The sequence below is a fragment of the Sphaeramia orbicularis genome, chromosome 4 (assembly GCF_902148855.1).
Source record: "Sphaeramia orbicularis chromosome 4, fSphaOr1.1, whole genome shotgun sequence".
NCBI lineage: Eukaryota > Metazoa > Chordata > Actinopteri > Kurtiformes > Apogonidae > Sphaeramia > Sphaeramia orbicularis.
Window position 1 is genome coordinate 14,234,126 of NC_043960.1, and position 22,595 is coordinate 14,256,720.

General features: G+C 34.9%; 1 long non-coding RNA gene across 2 annotated transcripts in view; it reads right to left on the reverse strand.

Annotated features, from left to right (window-relative positions):
* The window catches only part of LOC115417873 (uncharacterized), a 173,411-nt gene that overhangs the window by 31,127 nt on the left and 119,689 nt on the right, over positions 1-22,595 (reverse strand). For both annotated transcript variants that reach the window (XR_003935214.1, XR_003935213.1), the window contains one exon: positions 5,161-5,240. This is a non-coding gene — a long non-coding RNA (uncharacterized LOC115417873). The remainder of the gene's footprint in view (positions 1-5,160; positions 5,241-22,595) is intronic.

Below are 22,595 nucleotides of genomic sequence, written 5' to 3' on the forward strand. Positions count from 1 at the left end.
AAGATGTCTTGAATTAAGATTGTTAAATCTATAAATAAGCATGAACACTTAAAATAAGAAAGTAACTCTTAAAACAAGATAAATTATGTAACACTTCTAAATCTAAGTTGTTTTTTTTAACTTGGTAGACAACAAAAATCAAAATCTTACCAAATGTATTTTTCTCATTTCTAGTCAAAATATCTCATCACACTAAAAATAAGACATAATCACCTAAACAGTAACTTTTCAGTGAGATAAAAGAACTTATTTTTAGACAATAGATCTTGAAAATCTTATTTCAAGAAATCTTACCATGATAATTTTCACTTGTTCCATTGGCAGATGTTTTTGCTTGAATTAAGCAAAAAAAAAAATCTTGAATTAAGCAAAAAAAGTCTGTCAGTGGAACAAGTGAAAATTATCTCGGTAAGATTTCTTGAAATAAGATTTTCACGATCTATTGTCTAAAAATAACTTCTTATATCTCACTTACAAGTTACTCTTCAGGTGATTATGTCTTATTTTAAGTGTGATGAGATATTTTGACTAGAAATGAAAAAAATACACTTGGTAAGATTTAGATTTTTGCAGTGTAGGAACCAAATAATTTGCAGTGTACTGAATCTGGTACACTTTATCCAAAATAAATCATGAGGAGGTAAAATTTGACGAGACAACAGTGCAGTTAATAAAACCCATGAGTAAAACTAGCAGTGAAAGAGTCATTTTAGCTAAAATAAAAACAATAAGAGAACTGCAGGGTCTAGATTGAAGAACCATCCTGTTTTTCTTAGTTTCTTCAATCAAAGCTTTCATCGTAACAGCTGAAAATATAAACACAAAACCGTTTGCATTTGAAACTAAACTGAAACCAAAACCCCAAATGAAAAACTGAATAGAAATAAAGAAAATCTCTTTAGTGGCTTTATCGGATGAATGAGGATTATAAAAAGTGACGTGTCCTTGTTTGTTTCCTTTGCTAACGCCTAATTTAATGTCATTTAAACTAATGTGCTGTTTTCATCACATCAGTGTAATTTCTAGCACCACATGTGCCAAAACCAGATTACGAGACACACATGTTGACTTAACAGGTGCCTCTATCGACACATGATACCCTGACGAAGCAGCAGGACGCCTCTCAACCTAAACTGCTTAAATTGGAGTGTTGAAAACGACACATCCGAGGAAAGAGCTTCTTCCCCCCCGTCCCCACCAATCCATCCATCCTTCTCATAAAAAAAACACAAATCGCACAGTGCTTTACAGCTGTACGTCTCCTTACAAGGCGTCGTACGGCTCTCGGCGTCCTATAGCAACCCCCAGCTTCTCCCCACCAGGAATTTGACTGTTAGGAATCTAAGTGCCAAGCGTTTAAAACCTGAGGAATGCTATTGTTCTGGTCACAGCTGCACTAGCACTAGGCTGGCTACTGCTGCCACTGAGGGTGTAAACGGGGGAGGAAGAGGAGGAGGAGGAGGAGCAGGAGGAAGAGGAGGGGGGTCAGGGGTGGTGGAGGAAGGATGGATGGATGGTGGGTAGGTGGGTGGGCGGAGTCGAAGGTGTGAAAAAGTTAAAGTGTAAAAGCGTTTCCAGTGCTCTGCGGTCTGGTGACAAAGCAGCACATAGTTGACAGTGAGTTGACACATTCCTCAGGCCTCTTCCTCCTCCTCCTCCACCTCCTCCTCATGTCCTTCACACTCACTGTTTCTGGTTTTACCCGTTAATCTTTTTGTTTTACTAATAACCCAAATGCACACTTCACACACATTTTCAGAACTCCAAACGACAGTGAAGCCAAAAAAGATTTCAGGCACTCTGTGAAATATTAGTGGAAAAATATTTCTTGTGTTTCAAAGCAAAACACACACAGATATGCAAAAAACAAAGTAAGCTAACCTCATCAGGCCACAAGGCAGTTTAAATCATGGGAGTTGGTGTTTTCACTACCATTTCCAAAAGGCTAATGCTTTATACCACAGGTGTCAAACATGTGGCCCGGGGGCCAAATCCGGCCCGCCAAAGGGTTCAGTCCGGCCCCTGGAATGAATTTGTGAAATGCAAAAATCACACTGAAGATATTACCAATCAAGGATGTTAAAAGCATTTTAGGTCAAATCAATCTAAAAATGATCAGACCAGTAAAATACTACCATAATAAGCTATGAATAATGAAAACTGTAAATTTGTCTCTTTGTTTTAGCGTAAAAAAAAAGGAAAATTACACAAATGTTTACATTTACAGACTAGCCTTTCATAAAAAAAAAAAAAAAAAAAGTGAATAACCTGAAATCTCTTAAGAGAAGTATGTGGAATTTTAATAATAATCTGTCTGTTATTTAATGTTTTGTGTATTTGTAGATCCACTGTGATGTCTGAGTTGTGATGCATATGGATAAATATTAAACTAAGGTGTAATATTGTTAACATTGCATTTATTTTCCTTAAGAATGTTCAGGTTGTTCATATTTGTTCATGTTATGTTTGAGTACAATTTGTAGATGTAAACATTTTCATCACGGAATTTTACTTTTTTCACTCAAAAATTATTATCCTATAATTTATATTATTTTATGGTCCGGCCCACTTTATATCATATTAGGCTGTATGTGGCCCCTGAACTAAAATGAGTTTGACACCCCTGATTTATACTGAAAAGTCATAACGGTGTAACTTTAACACCAAATCAGGGTTTGCACACATTTTTTCAAGGTCAAATTCAAACACATTTAAGGGTCATTTTCAAATTTTTCCAGCACAGCACCTTATTGCAAGGGGTGTAAGAAAATATCGGTTCTGCAAAATATCACGATATTTCATTTCACAATACTGTATCAATATTAAAAAGTACTGTCTCGATATTTTTAGGTGTTTATTCAAATGCAGATATGGTGGAGGTTCATTTTTGTTTGTTGGTTTTCTTTATTGTTTATATCTTATTTATGATTATTTAACACTGTTTTATTAAATAATGGTTATTTGAAGCATCCTAAAAACATTTTTAGTTACATATATATAATTTGAGGGTCAATGGAAAAGCGACTAGTGACGTGTATCACATGTGAGAAGAGATGGATTCCACTGAACTGTTTGTTTTCTGTTTCTTTAGTATCTTTGCCACAAACTGGGACTTTCTACCCTCGTAAAGCTGTGTTTTATATACAAAAATGATCTGTCTGTCACCATTGACAGCTCTTCAGAGTTTTTCCAAAGTTACGTTCCATCGCAGCACTAGAAGGGGAGGTGGGTCTGAGGTTCTCTATGGGATCCAAGAGACCACTGGTGAAAGGGTCTGAACTGGAAGAGTCTGAGGTCTGGGAACTCCTTACCGACTATTATTGTTTGAAAACAACAATATTATACTTGTGTCTCTGTTCCTGGATTATATATCACAGATGCTGACAGTGTTGTGTCACGCCTGTGAATCTGATAGCATGCTATCTAAAATCACACCGTTGCATTATGCTGGCTTTGTTCAGTTCACTGTAAACAGGCAGAGTGACGTAGTGAGGGGGTCTTCTCCACAGCCATGTAAAGGATCTCTGTTTAACCCATAAAGAACCAGTGCTACTTTTGTGTCAGTTCCCGAGTGAAATCTTCTCTATATCTAACCATTCTTAAGGGATTTATCACCATTTATTATAATATTATCCTCCGTATTTTGCTTTCTTTAAATTGAGAATCATATCTTTTCCCATATTTAATTCACTGATCATGTAGATGTTCATAAAAACTCAGATTAAAGTTGAGGGTTATTACATCAAAAACAGAAAACTGCAGAAAAAAAATACTTTTTCAGTCAAATCTATCATTAACTGAACATAAAACAAGCATCTCCATCCACTGTCATTGATCCAACTACATGTGTTTTACTGGTGAATCAATGTTGTAGAAGATGACAGTGTTTCCACGGTAACAACGGAGCATCTGAACGTCCAAATGGGTCTTATCTGATGACCGTGAAAAGATGAAAAATTGCATTTTACACCAATTATTTACATGTATTGATAGGATTAGTGGATCAACAGGCATTAACCCAGTTCCAGAATATTTTTTCCTTTGTATTTAACTTTTCTTAAGTGATTTATCACCATTTACGATAATATTATCCTCTGTATTTTATATTTTTTCAGTGAAAATCAGATGTTACAATATGTAACCCATAAAGACCACTGCTACTTTTGTGCCGATTCCCAAATGCATTTTGCTCAATATTTAATCTTTCTTATGTGATGTATCACCATTTATTGTAACATCATCCTCTTTATTTTGTCTTTTTCCAGTAAAAATCAGGCATTTTCCTATATTTAATTCACTGATCATGTACATGTTCATAGAAGCTCAGATTAAAGTTAAGGGTTATTATATCAAAAACAGAGAAAACTGAAGAAAAAGTGACTTTTTCAATAAAGATATCATTAACTGAACATAACAAGAAGCATTTCCATCCACTGTCATTGATCCAACTCCATGAGTTTTACTGGGGAATCAATGTTGTAGAAGATGACAGTGTTTCCATGGTAACTACGGAGCCTCTGTACATCCAAATGGGTCATATCTGATGACCGTGAAAAGATGACAAACTGTATTTTATGTCAATTATTGACATGTATTAATAGGATGAATGGTTCAGAAGTTTTTAAATATTTTAGATCAGTAGATGCTTTTGGTCACCAGTGGATGTTTAGGTCTTTATGGGTTATTCACCGATCATGTAGATGTTCATTAAAACTCAGATTTACATCAGTAGGTGATTTTGGTTGGTGATGGATGTTTGGGTCTTTATGGGTTAGAAGGAGCTCAACTGATCAGTTTTCAGCGGCTGAATGTTCGTCTCCACTGTGGACGCTGCACACAGAACACTTTTCCTGTGGATCTGTAGGTTCACTTTTTACTAAATAAATAATCGTTCAATATAACACATACACCGAGAAAAGAAGCAGAAGCAACAGTGGTGTGGCGGCTCTGTCTCTTTCTCTCTCTCTCTTTCTAGTAATTACCATCCAGCTACTCGGAGGAACAATGCTTGGCTCTCTTCCAGACGGCTGACTTCATACACTGTGCCACGCTCAATTTGGAGCGCAGCGGAAACTGGGCATGACTGGCACCCTCCAGGGCATTACTGTCTGACTGTGGGACTCACTGTGTGTGAATGTATTGGATGTGTATGTGTGTTACCTAAACCAGTTCCCGTTTTCCATCCGGTCCACGTGGTGTCCTGGTTTCTTAATCTTGATCTTCATTCTGCTGTTACATCACTGTAAAAACAAGGTAAAATAAAAAAATTATCTCAAAGAAATAGACGTATAGATTTTTTTCTTCTAGGTTCGTTGCTATCTGCTGCTAATTGAAAACCTAGTGTGATTATTAATAGAGGTTATTAGAGGTTTAGTCTAGAACAGAGGTGTCAAAGATGCAGCCTGTGGGACAAAAGTTGGCCGCCAAAGATTCCAATCCGGCCTGTGTGATGAATTTACTAAGTGCAAAAATGACACTTAAGATATTAACCCTTTCATGCATACTGGTCACTACAGTGGACAGCTATTCTACAGCTATTCTCTTGTATATTCATAGATTTTGTTGTTCTTTTCGTTTTTTTTTTTTTTTTTTGACACATATCTTTATTAAAGTTTTAAGACACTATATATCTTTTCTGACATAAATTGGTAACATTATGTAGATCTCTACTGAGCATAAACCCCCAGAATCACAAGCCCTCCCCATAGTTTTCACACAATTTATCAGTAAATACATGTTTCTGTGCATCAAAAATTAAACGTGTGGTGTCCAGCTGAGTGGACATTTTTGCAACTTCATGAAAAATAGGTTAGTAAGAATTTTTTTTCATTATTATTTATTTTTGATGTATTTTTTCAAATTTTTCAATTATTTTTATTAATTAATTAATTAATTAATTAATTTATTTATTTATTTTCAGAAGAAAATTTTTCATCACATTGTTTTTTCATGCCTAAAGAGGAATAAAAACACTCAGGAAAAAAATTTGATTAATGTTCTCATAATTCGTGCATGAAAGGGTTAATAGTCAAGGGTGTCAAACTCACTGGAAAAAATCAAAATCTTACCAAGTGTATTTTTCTCATTTCTAGTCAAAATATCTCATCACACTTAAAATAAGACATAATCACCTAAAGAGTAACTTTACAGTGAGATATAAAAACTTATTTTTAGACAACAGATCTTGAAAATCTTATTTTAAGAAATCTTACCAAGATAATTTTCACTTGTTTCATTGGCAGATTTTTTTGTTTGAATTAAGCAAAAAAAATCTGCCAATGAAACAAGTGAAAATTATCTTGGTAAGATTTCTTAAAATAAGATTTTCAAGATCTGTTGTCTAAAAATAAGTTCTTATATCTCTTTATATTTTAAGTGTGATAGGATATCTTGACTAGAAATGAGAAAAATACACTTGGTAAAATTTAGATTTTTTCCAGTGCTCGTTTTCGTTCAAGGGCCACATTCAGTTGCCTGGCCACTCATCCGGTTTTCTCAGTGTATTCAATACTGAGAAAACAGTCTGGAATTGGGCCAGTTGATGTGATCTATTTTATACTGGACCAATCACAAGTCTGGGGGGGGGGGGTTTTGCAATACATCATACGCATCGACTTCTTTTTGTCACGAGTCAAAGTCAGTTCCAAGTCGGCAAATCTCTTTACAACTGTTGTCGGTTGTTTGAGTCAAAAATAAGGATTGAATTACAGATTACACCCTGTATTCTTAAATTTCTCTGACAAAAGCATCACATCCGTCTTATCTGTGATTGGTTTAATTGGTGCCCGTTAGTCCCGCCTTCATATTTGGATTCAAGCCCCGTGATTCCAGACAGATTTCTCATTAAGAAAGACAGATGGCTGGAAAGGCTACACATTCAGCCCAATTGCGATCTCAATTAAAATAACCGCATAATAACCTATAAATAATGACTCCAAATTTTCTTCTTGGTTTAAAGTGAAAAAAATAGTATTACATTATGCCTGTAGATAATAACAACTCAAAATATCTAAAGAAAATTAAGTGCAATTTTAACCCTATAACGCCAAACGTATCATGTTTGATACATGAGTTTTGAAGCCCTCTACATGATCAGTGTGATTTTTTTTCTTGAAAAACCTGATGTATACAATTAGTTACATGCAATACACAGATAATCCACCAGGGGGGAGGAGTTCATTCACCAGAGGCCTTTCCAGTGACACTACAAGACTGTCATTAATGAGGAAGGAGGAAGAACTTTGCCAATTTTGAAAAGGAATTACCAATTTGTTAGACATGTTTGTGTTATATTATGTTTTTGTTTGTTCAAAAATAACAACATTTGAGCATTTAGACCTGATGTATCAAATATGATGCAAAATTGAAACTCTTACATCGAAATTGATGTTTGAAGACAACTTTTTTTTGGTTGTTTAGAAAGACCAATAAAGCCTCCAGTTTCAAAGAACTGGAATTTTCTGTCAGTGATATAAGGGTTCAGGCTTTACAGGGTTAACAATATTCTGCCTGTTACTAAACGTTTTGTGCCTTTGTAGATTCGATCCATAATACACATGTATAAATGATAAATTATGGCATAATATTGTTAAAATTGCATTTATATTTCTATAGAAAATTCAGGTTTTTTTTTTTTTTTTTTTTTTTTTACATTATTCTCAGTTTCTTGTTTGGATAGTCTGTAAATGTAAATGTTTTCATAATCTAATGTTATTTTTTGTACTACAACAAAGAGAAAAATATGGAGTTGTCATTATTTCTAGGTTTATTATCTTTATTATTTGCCCCTTTGAGATCAAATTAGGCTGAATGTGGCCGCTCAACTAAATGAGTTCGACACCCTTGATCTAGAATATTGTTAAATCCTGTGTATTGTCTTTCTAATTTGACTGAGTTGCCACTTCAGGAAATGTTAACGTCATCTATATCACATCTATTTAACAGAAGGTCAAATACATTAGAACTGGAGCTACATTTTCATTATAGATGGGGTCAAAATATCAATGCAGTGTATCTAGAAGAACTGATGTGGCTGAGTTCATAGGAGGAGAATTATAAAACACTCGGCCTTGGTGAAAAGCAGCAGAGTCGAAAAGGTCAGAGTTCACAGTGAATGCTTGCACGCCCACAACAGTTCCCAATGCTTCCTGCTACGGGGTTGTGTTACCTGGCAACAAGTAGTTCAGCCTAGTAACTAGTTTTTTTTTTTTTTTTTTTCACCTTGAAGCTCTGCTCAGAAAGTTCAGTCACAGAAAGTTAAAACAACCGCTTCCGTCAGTAAATGATTTTTAGTTAGAACTAATTTAGCGGTAAATTTATATAAATGTGAAGAGCCCCATCAACACCGGGTTAAAGGAAGAACTCTCAACTCTCCTAAATGAGTGGGATTGACAAATAAATGTATTTTTGTCAACCATTAAATGAATCAATGACTATTTTCATAATCAATATTAGTGTCAGTGACTTTAAAAAACAAACAAAAAAAGTTTAAATTCCCTGATTTCAGCTTCTTAAATGTTCATGTTTCTGGTTTCTGGTTTGCGACTGTAATCTGAATCTCTTCATATCGTGTCTTAGCCTTTGACAAATACGTTTTCACTGTTTCATGACATATTTTACCCAGAACGACTACTCGAGAATAAAGTCAACAAATTAACTGTCAGTTGCAGCTTTAATGAACCCAAATACAAAGACATGAAGCATTGTTATTGTCGTCTATTCGATGACTGCAACTGATCCAGAATGCTGCTGCTCGAGTCCTCACTAAGACCAAGAGAGTGGACCACATCAGTCCAGTTCTGAGGTCTCTACACTGGCTCCCTGTCTCTCAGAGAATAGACTTCAAAATTCTCTTACTAGCATATAAAGCACTGAATGGTTTAGGCCCAAAATACATCAGATACCTTCTAGTCCAGTATGAACCATCCAGACCACTCAGGTCATCTGGTGCAGGTCTGCTCTGTGTTCCCAAAGTCAGAACTAAACATGGAGAATCAGCGTTCAGTTTCTATGCTCCATATATCTGGAACAAAGTACCAGAAAATATCAGGTCTGCTGAGAGTCTGAGTTCTTTTAAGTCAAGGTTAAAGACTCACCTGTTCACTGCTGCCTTTGACTAAAAGGCTTTTGACTTTTTAAATTTTATATTCTCTTCGAAACTCTGCACTTCAACTCTTACTTTAATATGTGTGTGTTTTCGTTTTTTTTTAAATTTTATTCTATTTTATTTTTTTTGGATTTTATGTGTTGTTTTCTTACTTGTTGTTTTTACTCACCTTTTACATGTTTCTTTTATAATGTTTTAAATGTGTTTCTTTTTTTTCCTTTTATTTCAATGTCCTGTGTGAAGCACCTTGAATTGCCTTGTTGCTGAAATGTGCTATACAAATAAACTTGCCTTGCCTTGCCTAGTGAAAAATTAAAAATAAGACTAAAAGTAGCTTGGAAAAAACAGATTTTATTAACTAATATAGAAATAAAAACAACAGATTTTTGAAAATTAACTAAAAACTACAGTGAGCAAATCAACACATACTAAAACAAAACATATTTTCAGGTAAAATCATCTTAATTCTTTGTGTCCACAGCATGCATCTATCTATCTATCTATCTATCTATCTATCTATCTATCTATCTATCTATCTATCTATCTATCTATCTATCTATCTATCTATCTATCTATCTATCTATCTATCTATCTATCTATCTATCTATCTATCTATCTATCTATCTATCTATCTATCATTATTATATTGATATTCATATAAAATAATAATTGCTATAGAGATCATAAGAAATAGAGATTGGGGGTAGGAGTATATAAGTTTTTACTTCTTCCTACTCCTTTCTTTCTTTCTCTTTACTTATCAACCTTTTAAGTATCATTACTGATATTTCGTTGGTTGATTTGGTTTTGATTTCACTATCTACATGTTCAAAATAAAGATATCTATCTATCTATCTATCTATCTATCTATCTATCTATCTATCTATCTATCTATCTATCTATCTATCTATCTATCTATCTATCTATCTATCTATCTATCTATCTATCTATCTATCTATCCATCCATCCATCCATCCATCCATCCATCCATCCATCCATCCATCCATCCATCCATCTATCTATCTATCTATCTATCTATCTATCTATCTATCTATCTATCTATCTATCTATCTATCTATCTATCTATCTATCTCCATCCATCCATCCATCCATTCATCCGCTAACAAACAAAAGATCAACTCCAACTTGTTCTAAATTATATAAGGGAGGGGGGTCGTGCTACTTCATTTACATTACTTCATTTACATGTGCGCCCCCCTGCAGTGATCGTTCACATACACAGACCCACATAAACACCCCCCCTCCCCTCCTAAACTTGACTGAATAGGGTGCAGGACGACCCAGCTCGTCCTCCTCCCTCTCCCCCTGCACAATGAGGACCTGTTTGGGTCCAGTATACCCAGTTACCCAGATCCCACTGGCATTAAAAAAAAAGACACAAACAAACTCACACAGATATAGAACAAGCTCCAGTCTGCCTCGTACTGTTTTGGACAGAAGGGCTTTTAAAGAGCACAGACAAACAGCAACAGTTGCTAATTGTCGAGAATTAAAAAAAAAAAAACAGTTCTCAGAGGAGACGGCAGCATTAAAACAGACAGCCTTACAGTTTTTCAATCCCACTGTGTATGACTGTATGACAAAGACGCTACTTTAACCCATGAAGGAAAGCTCTCAAAGCTAAATGTTTAAGTGTTGACTCAGATATTTTTCCTCAGATTCCAACCGCGGTTCATCAGCTGAGGCCTCTACTACGATGCAGGATTTGGGATCGGCTTTATAACTTCAGGTTTTCTGTAGTTGCTTTTCCATTGGACATCTGTATAAAACTTTACCGATATTTACTAAATGTCGAAAAATAGAAGTGCGTAATGTCGGTTTTTCCATTAAATCACAAATGGGATGATTTGTTTATTTATTATCGCGAGATGACACAAGAAGTCATTCCATAAACATGATGACTAGGGGTGTGTATTGGCAAAAATCTGACGATACGATACAAATCACGATACTAGGATCATGATACGATATATCACGATATATCATGATACTGTTAAAAGGCAATTTTTTGTTTGTTTCTTTTTCTTTTTTAAATGATCATTTCCTCGAAGAACTGAATAACACCAGAAATATGCACAAATACTAAACACATTTTTATTTGATCACAACAGGATCTAATGCTATATCACAAAATTTTCCTGTATTAAAACTTAAATGAAGTTTTACAGGCATTACAGTTTCAGATCCTGTTCAAATGTTCATATTCTATTAGCTCAGAACTAACATCAGAGCATTATTTTTGTGCAATCTCAACAAAGGAACTAACATTATTTAATAAGAGTGTTAAATAATAATAAATAAAATATAAAAAAAAAAAAGAACCTCCACAATATCTGCATTTGAATAAATACCTAAAAATATCGATACAGTACTTTTTAATATCGATACAGTATTGTGAAATGAAATATCGCAATATATTGCTGAACTGATATTTTCTTACACCCCTAATGATGATGAATGTAAATATGGTCTTGATTTACAGATATAATCATTATTCTTATATATTACTCCTCTATTTCATACTAAATTCAATAATGATTGGGTTTCCTGGTGTGTCCACACATACCGCGACATGTTTCTTTTTCTTCGCTTGTTGTAACATACGTCAACATCCGTTTTTTTTAATTCCCCTGACTCTAGTTGTGAAAAAAGGTCTTTCCATTGCAGTTTTGCGTGATGTTCCATTTGTGCTACGCCGGAAAACCACCTCTTTCAAGCGCAAAAACTTTTCATCGAAAAATGTGACTTTTGGTGAAATTGTCATTTTTCCACTAGGTAAATTTTTATGCGCAAGTTATATTTGTGCAATTTGAGGGTCAATGGAAAAGCGACGAGTGTCACAATGGTTTTCCACTTTCTACGGGGCTAAATCTGGCAATTTATGATCCAAATCTAGCTCTGTCTGCAGCTAATGCCATGGAAAATAGAATTATCATCTGTACACGATCTCATGTTCCCCATAATGTTGATAATAATACGTAGAAATGTTGGAAATATTCAGAACATTTTGAGCATAGGACCTGGGGCGCCGCTATTTTGGGCTCCATGAAAGGTAAATGTTGTGGATCCTTCATAAAATTCAGTATTTTGTCGATTTGTCAGAGTGTGGGGGGTATGCACGTGGGGTAAGGGCAGCAGTTATATATATGGGTGTGCAGTCCATAATTAACGTAACTAATGCTGGCATGAAACGAAAGTGAAACTTAGCATGCTTTCGACATCCGACTCCTAGCTCTATTCCTCTATTATACAGCGGATCTTAGACGAAATTTTTACTACTTTTAACTAGCATCCATTGGACCCCATCCTCTATGGGCCCCCAACAAATGCTGGACTGCATGAATTTGTCACATTTACCCCCCCGCCCCCCTTTACGGCGCCCCAGCATAGGACTATTTGGATATTTGTTCTTTACTTGCTTCTAACACTATTTACACCCCCATTTAGAACATTCCTAAAGCTGTATTTGTTTATTTGGTAATTTGTAATAACTGTGGAGATTCCTGCACAGAATGGCCATGTCTGTCATTTTTAACCCATAAAGACCCAAACAGCAACCAGTGACCAAAACAATCCACTGATCTGAAATGATCAATATCTGTTGATCCATTAATCCTACCAATACATGTAAATAATTCACCTAAAATGCAGTTTTTCATCTTTTCATGGCCATCAGATATGACCCATTTGGATGTTCAGAGGCTCTGTAGTTACCATGGAAACAACGTCATCCTCTATAACATTGATTCACCAGTAAAACCCATTGAGTTGGATCAATGACAGTGGATGGAGTTAATGATATATTTTACTTTAAAAGTCACTTTTTCTTCAGTTTTCTCTGTTTCTGATATAATAACCCTTAACTTTAATCTGAGCTTTAAAGAACATCTACAGGGTGGGGAAGCAAAATTTACAATATTTTGAGGCAGGGATTGAAAGACAGTGTATGACCAATTAGTTTATTGAAAGTCATGAGAATTTATTTGCCACAAGAAAATTTACATAATAGAAAATGTTTTTATTCTATGTGTCCTCCTTCTTTCTCAGTAACTGCCTTCACACGCTTCCTGAAACTTGCGCAAGTGTTCCTCAAATATTGGGGTGACAACTTCTCCCATTCTTCTTTAATAGTATCTTCCAGACTTTCTCGTAATAGTTTTGCTCATAGTCATTCTCTTCTTTCCATTATAAACAGTCTTTATGGACACTCCAACTATTTTTGAAATCTCCTTTGGTGTGACGAGTGCATTCAGCAAATCACACACTCTTTGACATTTGCTCTCCTGATTACTCATATGGGCAAAAGTTTCTGAAAAGGTATGGATAATAGTGTTAGGTATGATTATGACATCAATATATGTTTGGTTTCAAAACAATTGACGTAGTGCCTGCTGAGAAAAAACAACTAAATGTTCATTGTAAATTTTGCTTCCCCACCCTGTACAAAATCAGTGAATTAAATATAGGAAAAGATATGATTCTCACTTTAAAAAAGCAAAAATACTGAGGATAATATAATAAAAAATGGTGATAAATCACTTAAGAAAGGTTAGATACAGAGAAAAATGCACTTGGGAACTGACATAAAAGTAGCACTGGTTCTTTATGGGTTAAACTTTTAAAATCCCTGTAATTGTCCTGGATTACAGTTTGTTCTTCTTGTGTGAAATATACAACTCCAGACCTGTCTGTGTTTGCAGAGAACAGTGAATGTGCTCATATCTAAAATTAGAAAACCTGGTTGGACTAACTGGGTTGATGATACTGTTTATATGTGATTGTGATGTTGGGCTAAGTCAAACCAGCTAACAAAAACATCCTGGATATGCTGCCCTTACCGGTTCCTAGTTTAAACCTTTTTTCTGTTGCTTCTTCTGAGGAACAAATGTCAGGGTTTGATGCCCAAAATGTGCACTTTTAAATGTATTTCAAACAAATTCTCTAATATGTTTATTTCTATAATTGACTCAGTTTATACATTCGCATAGTGGGTGCTTTCTAATGGGTTGCACCATTATCATGATTATCAAGTCATTATGGTTCTAATTATTGCCTTGTTTATTGTGATCACTTTGCTTTGTGTGTTTGCATGTTTGTTTGTTTGTTAGCAAGATAACTCAAAAAGTTATGGATGGATTTTCATGAAATTTCCAGGAAATGTTGACACTGGCACAAGGAACAAATGATAAAATTTTGGTGGTGATCGGCGGGGGGGCAGATCTGTCTTGGCGGAGGTCTGCGCTCTCCAAGTGCTTTTCTTATTATTTATTTCAAACGTTATGCTGCATTTGACCATCAGTATCAACCCTTTATCGGGCAGGTGACTATTTTTGGGCATTTCCACATGCATTACAAGACAGTGAAAGCAACATTTACAGTTACATGTTCTAAAAGTGATGTTCTAATGTTCTAAAATAAATGTTCCATTCACCTTACATGTGTTTTTGTATTTTTTATTTGTACTTGTTGGATTTTTTTCTTTTTTTTGTTTTTTTTTGCCACTTATGTGTAAGAAACCAAATATAGTAACTTTATTGACTTTGATTTTTTACATAACAATAAAAAAGTTTGAAAAATGTCACAAAAGTAATAAAGTCTTTAAAATTTTGAACTTCATTTCTGTGAGCGCCCTATAAAGGTTTAAAGTGAGGCTCATTCTTTTTCCCTCTACATTTTTTACCTGCAAAGTGGGGCAAATAAATTAAAGCCATCTACGTCAATAATGCTTGAAAATGTTTAAATAATGTCCTATATTTCTAACCAACAGGTGTGGGTGTATTTTAGTACAAAAAAAGTAAGGATTATAGGTTTATTTAACAGCACCTACACTTGAAAATGTGTGTTCAAAAAACTCAGCCTTGATATTATGAAGAGCAAGAACCAGTAGAAACCAGTGCAAACAGCGTCTGGATTTAAACACCTGATAAAGTCATCAGTTTATAGTTGAGTCTAATAATTTTCCGTCATTTGATAAAATACAAAGCGTCGTATCAGTTTAACTTGACCGTCAGGGGCCCTTAGGATAAACGTTTCCATCAACCTGCCTGTGTTATTTTATCTAAGCCCATTGTCAGATCTACACTAACGTCTGCTTCATTACAGTCACAGTATATTCATATGAACTCCACCACAAATACAATAACAGTAATGTCATTCCCCATTTGCAAGGCATGCGGCTGAGGCTGTTGCAGCGTGGCAGAGGGCCAGGCCAAAGCAAACAGAGGTGTGTTTCTGATTTGACTGCTCATTCTCTGCTGTTATGGAGTAAATGCAGAGACACAGGGCAGCGGCGCACAAATGTGTGTATATTTTCAAAAGTAGGAAGTTAGTGATAGGATTATGACTCGACTTAACCCTTTAGCTACTGATGTGTCTGATGTGAGTGTCCTGTATGTATGATTTATTTTAAATATTCATACAAGTTCAACCATTAGCTCAATAGGAAAATTTTCAAAACGTGCTGATAGAATAGACCCTGTTCTTTCCATCGACATCTGAGCATGCTCAGTTCAGCCCTTGACACCTGTGGAAAAGGGGGGACGGTTTGGGCTTTTATTACTTTTTTTTTTTTTACACTATTTTCCTGTGTTTTTTGTTTTTATTGTTTCCAGTGTTGTGGTGATTTACCTTTTTTTTTTTTTTTTTTTTTTTTTTAAAACACTATTGCCCTTGAGTTTTTTTTTTTGTTTTGACTGTTGTTTGCAATGTCATGGTGATTTTCCCCATTTTAAATTTTTTTTACTGTGTTTTTACCATGTTTTAACCACGTAACTGTTTTTGGAGTTCAACCAGGTGCCAAAAAGCAGCTGGACTGATTTAGAAAAAAAGAAAAACAAACCCAAAACAAAAACTAATTCAAATACTTGATGTTCAGTGTGTTCCAGTTCACAATTAATGTTCAACATTAATGTACATTCTAGGTGTTTTATTTAGTAATAAATTGTAAAAATTCAATTCCTATCTTTATCTTTTTGTGTTATTCCACCCTGTTTTGGCCTTAATAATAATAATAATAATAATAATAATAATAATAATAATAATAATAATAATAATAATAATACAATTTAATACATTTTATTTGTAACGCATTTTACATTTGACACCAAATCCCAAAGTGCACAATAAAAAAACACAGAAACAGCAAACAACATGTAACAAAAAAAAAAAAAACAACAGATAAAATCAGATAAAATACAACAGATAAAATCAACCAGAAAGGGCTTTTCTAAAAAGGAAAAAAGCAAAATCACTAAAGAAAAGGAACACAAACACACACTTACAGCAGCTTTTATGACACTAAAACAGATGCAAACTCACAGCAGAAATAATCTCTTGGGGGTTAAAGGGTTAAATATGGTATTGGTTTTACTTTACTGTAAAGTTGTTTTCCTTGTATTAGTCAGTTTTTCTTGTTTTTTGTTCACTGAAGGTAGTTTATCATTGGTTTAACTTCACTGTCAGCACTTTACTTTGAGTAAGTTAGTTTTAGTTTGGACACATCATCATTTATATACGAAAAAATCCAGGTTGAATGGTGTTGAAATTAACTTTATGTGAAAATTTGGACTGTGCGTCTTACTTTTTTAGGTATTTTTAGTGTATGTACTGATGCTTTAACCCTCAAAGAGCTCAACAGCCATGAGCAAAAGCATCTACTGATATAAAAAAAAACACACATTCTATTAATACATTGTAATAATTCAGGTAAAATACAGTTGCTCAGCTTTTCTTGGGCATCAGATATGACCCATTTGGACATATAGAAGCTCTGTAATGAACATGGACACACCATCATCTCCTGCAACACTGATTCATCAATAAAACAAATGTAACTTAACAAATGACAGTGGTTGGAGATGCTTGTTTTTACATTCATTTAATGATTAAGGCCGCCCTTGAAAATTAGAGCTTGATCTCAATGGGTCTTTACCTGCTTAAATAAATGTTTTCTTTACTTTTCTCTTTTTTAATATAATAACCCTTTGAATTTACTCTGAGCTTTTATGAACATCTACATGATCAGTTGATTTGATATAATGACATACCTGATTTTGTATTGAAAAATGCTAAATGCAGGAGTTAATATTCCAATAAATAGCCATAAATCAGTTTGGAGAGGTTTAATGTAGAGAAAAATTCATCTAGAACAGGGGTCTCAAACATGTGGCCCGGGGCCCAAATGCGGCCTGCCAGCGGTTCCAATCCGGCCTGTGGGATGAATTTGCAAAGTGCAAAAATTCCACAGTCAAGGCTGTGGAACTCATTTTACTTCAGGTTCCACATACAGACCAATATGATCAAGTAAAATAATAGCATGATAACCTACAAAAAATAATGACTATGTATTTTCTTCTTGGTTTGATGTGAAAAAAATAGTATGACACTATGCCTATAACTAATACAAACTTCAAATTATTGCCTTTGTTTTAGTGCAAAAAATAACATTAAATTATGAAAATATTTACATTTACAAACTATCCTGTACCAATAAAATGTGAATAACCTGAACAAATATGAACAACCTGCAATGTCTAAAGAAAATTAAGCATAACTTTAACAATTTTCTGCTTGTTACTTAGTATTTAGTGTCTTTATAGATCTGATCCATAATGCACATGTGTGAATGATAAGTTGAGGCATAATATTGTTAAAGTTGCACTTATTTTTCCTGAGAACTTTCAGCTTTTTCAGGTTATGCACATCTTTTTTTTTGTTTGGATAGTTTATAAAAGTATTTTCTTAATTTAATGGTGGTTTTTTTGCACTAAAACATAGACAAAAATTTGGAGTTGTCATTATTTATAGGTTATTATGTTATTATTTTACTGGTCTGGCCCACTTGAGATCAAATCTGGCTGAATGTGGCCCCTGAAAGGAAATGAGTTTGAGACCCCTGATCTAGAAGTTATCACAAAAATAATTGTAGGGTTAATATATGTGTAATACATGACTGATTGTACATGAAACAGTATCTTCTACATGTGCTAATATGCTAATAGAGGTGTTAAATATGAGTGCATGTGTGTGCTCACCTGTATCTATGTGTGTGTCTGCGTGAGCGTGTGCTAACAAGGGCGTGCGTTTTAACAAGCACAAACCCCCCCAGGCGGGGCCCCCCACAGTGCACACAGGAGGATTGTGGGTAGTAGGGAGATGGTTTGGATTCTGGCTTTGTTTGTCTCTGTGTGCTGACATCACTGTGCTGATGGCACCAAATCCCCTGTTCTACTGCACACAGCACTTTCTATACAAAACACCAACACACACGCTCACACACCACACGTACTGCCAACTTGGCCAAAAAAAGCTCTTTCTCTTTTTAACACACATGCATATATCCATGTATGCATGTATGGATGCACCCCCCCCTCCCCCGTCACACACACACGCACTTCTAAAGCAGGGAGAAGCAGAGCAATCATCACATTTCTAGTTATAGTTGGAGCTTTTGCAGGAACTTCAACTAGGAGATGCACTTAATAATCGGAATAATTACACTTTTGGCATTATCATCTGCCTCCTGATAAGGTTTTATGACTTAATGAGGCCTTGTCTTATCAAACTTAGCAACTTAAAGCTCAGTTAATCATGAAGTTGAGGTTTGACTTCAGATTTGAGATAAGTTCAGGTTTGTCAAACAACCCATAAAAGCCTGATGACTAGTCAGATTTGCATGTTGAACTCCACAGTGTAAATGATACTGCTGCATATATGCAAGTAAAGTCCTGGTATTTACATGTAACATGTAAAAAACATCAGCTCATTTTAATTCAGGGGCCACATTCAGCCCAAAATGATCTCAAATGGGCTGGACCAGTACAACAATAATACTGGAAAAGCTAAAATTGCATCATGAAAATATTTACATCTACAAACAATCCTTTAAAATGTGAATAACATGAAAACTCTTAAGAAAAATAAGTGCAATTTTAACAATATTATGTCTCAGTTTATCCTTTACGCATGTACATTAAGATCTACAAATACACAAAACATTTAGTAACAGGCTGAATATTATTAAAAATGCATTCATTCTTTAAAGACATTTCAGGTTATTCACATTTTTTGTGAAAGGATAGGTTGGAAATACAAACATCTTCATGTAATTTGACTTTAACTGTGCAGTTATTTATAGGTTATTATGATAATATTCTACTGGTCTGATCCACTTGAGATCATACTGGTGTGAATGCGACCCCTGAACTAAAATGATTTTAACATTCTTGACTGTTAACCCTTTAACCCTTGACGTGTCTGGTGAGTGTTCTGAATGTATGATTTATTTTCAATATTCATAAAAATTTAACCGTTTGCTCAATAGGAAACATTTAAAAATGTGCTGATAGAATTGACCCTGTTCTTTCCATAGACATCTGAGCATGCTCAGTGCACCCCCCCTCTGCCTGTGGAATGGGGGGTAAAACACAGAGCAGTGAGTGAGACCGACTCATGATAAAAATAGACAATTTGGGCTTTTTTTTTTTTTACACCATTTTCCTTGTGGTTGTTTGTAGTGTTGTGGTGATTTTCTTTATAATTTTTTTTTTTTTTTACTGTGTTTTTAGCGGGTTTTAACCATGTTCCTGCTTTTTGGAGTTCAACCAGGTGTCAAAAAAAACACAGAGCAGTGAGTGAGACTGACTCACTATAAAAACGGACGATTTGGCCTTTTCTTTTTCGTTTTTTTAAACACCATTTTCCTTGTGTTTTTTGTTTTTACTGCTGTTTGCAGTGTTGTGGTGATTTTCCTTTTTTTTTTTTTTTAATTTTTTAAAATTTTTTACTGTGTTTTTAGCGAGCATTGACCATGCACCTGCTTTTTGGAGTTCAACCAGGTGTCGAAAAGAAACACAGAGCAGTGAGTGAGAGTGACTCACTACAAAAATAGACACAGTTACACCGTTTTCCTTATTGTTTTTACTGTTGTTCGGTGATTTTCGCTTTTTTGTTTGTTTGTTTTTTTCTTTTTACTGTGTTTTTACTGAGTTTGGATTGCATCACTGCTTTCTGGAGTTCAACCAGGTGAGCCTTCAAAGAGCCTAAAACAAAAACTACTGGGCCAAAACTCAAACACTTGTTGTTCAGTGTGTTCCAGTTCACAGTTCATGTTCAACATCCTAAATCTCTTATTGATGTATATTCTGAGTGCCTCATTTAGTAAAAACCTGTCAAACTTCAATTCTTCTCTTTGTCTTTTTCTGTTATTCTACCTTGTTTTGACCCTAAAACACACAGTAAAACTAAACCACTGAAGAAAAGGAACACTAACACATACTCATAGCAGATGCAGCACGTTTACCTGGAATAATATCTCAGGGGCTGAAGGGTTAATATCTTCAGTGTATATTTTGCATTACACAGATTCATCCTGTCAGCCAGATTGGACCCTTTGGTGGACCGGTTTTGACCCCCGGGCCGTATATTTGACACCTGTGATCTATTTTGTCGATTTATCCATAAAGTGCGTCCTCACAGGTACAGTATTTTTGTCCATGTCAGCCATTAAACCGATTGTTGTCCCACACACACACACATTGTTTGCTCATAAGCTCTGCTATCTGCCTGTCTTTACAGAGGCTGGTTAAACATTAACTAGAGGCCCTTGTCTTCCCTCCACTGCTGTCTTTGGTATGTATGGAGCTCATGGCAGGGTGCGAGGATTCTGGGTAATCAGGATGACGACACTTCCTCTGAAGCTTGGAGAATATGAATAGATGTCCAGATCGGGTTATTTGATGTATTTTGGCTACAAACAGAGGACTCAAGCTGAAGCTGCTGCCATGTTTTTTAGCCTAGTCTACATTCAGACTAAATCCATCTGCTTTCATTTGAATGGGGGTCAGTCCAGAGGTGAAGCAAAAAAATATAAGCCTCATTCAATAACTTGTCGGAATGCAGCTTTTAATATGTGGCAAAACACGTCTTAGGCCAATGAAACCAGCAAGTGCACATTCCAGATGAACTACTGTATATTGTACAGTAAGCACCATATTTATTTAAAGCAACAACTGATCAAAAATACTGAATAACCTTTAAACCACTAATCCTATCAATACATTTAGTAATTCAGGTAAAATGCAGGTTCTCAGCTTTTCATCAACATCAGATATGGCCCATTTGGACGTTCAGTGGCTCTATAATGAATGTGGAAACACCGTCATCTTCCGCTAAATTGATTTACTAATAACACCCGTGCAGTTTGACAAATGTCAGTAGTTGTAGACACCTGTTTATACTTTAACACTTTCAATTCTAAGCCTAAATTGGCTTGTATGGACTTTTTTTTTTCTTATTTTGACAATAAAAAGGTTAAAAAATATGCTGCGGAAGAAGGCCATAACAAAGAACTGGTTTAAGACTGATGCTCCGTCTTACAAACAATGGCTTTCAATCATAGATGATATACTTGTCATGGAACATCTTACATATAAATGGAAGTTTAAAGAAAATCTCTATAAAAAACTGGGGAAAATGGCTGACATTCAGGGAAAAATGTATCTATTAAGGGACCTAAACATATTCTGACACAAACACTGGCTGTTCTTTTCATTTGTTTGTTTTCTGTTCTTTTGTTTCTTTTCTTGCTCCTCAACCTGAGGAGATTGGATTGTATTATACTGATGAAAATGAGAAATAAATAAAAATTGTAAAAAAAAAAAAAAAAAAAAAAATGCTGTGAGTGAGTCTTGTTGCCCATTTTTCCAGAGCACTTAGAACTTTCAAAAATCTAGCAGTTATTTACAATTTCCTGCATGTTATAATTGTGCTAAAATGGCTTCTTCTCCAGCTTCCAGTACAGGTGTGAGTGAAATTACTGTAACAACCCAATAAAGCCTAAAAGTGCAACATCTCAGGTTGCAGAAACTGTTGGAATTTTTCCAATTGCACAAACAGAGAAAGAGTTACAGCCATCCAAACTGCATGCAGGCAGAGTGTATCAGCAATGATCAGGTTTTTAAGTGTTACGTTCATTATATTTTCTACTGGAAAAGTAACTTTTTCCCCTCAATTTACTCTGTTTTGTGTATAACTCAGCTTTTATGAACATCTACATGATCAGTAAATTAAATGTAGGAAAATACCTGATTTCAACTGAAAAATACATGGTATAAGATAATAAAGTGTGAGGTTAGATGTAGAGAAAAATTCATTTTAGACATCACCACAAAAACAGTTCTTTAAGGGTTGAAATAATCACAACAAAGACAAAAAATTACATCATAACTTACTCTATCAGCTGTGAAAAGCCTGTATATTCTGTATAATCCAACCCAAACTCACCAGAAAAATGACAATGCTTAATTCTATAAACAATTAAAATGCGCTGTTTTTCTGGTAAAATCACTGAAAGGACTGACAAAATTGTAGTGATGTTGTTTTTGTGGCTAAACATTACCAGGAATCAACTACTGAAATGTCAAAGCATAATTCGGTCCTATTCTGTCACTTAAGACAATAAAGCGATTAA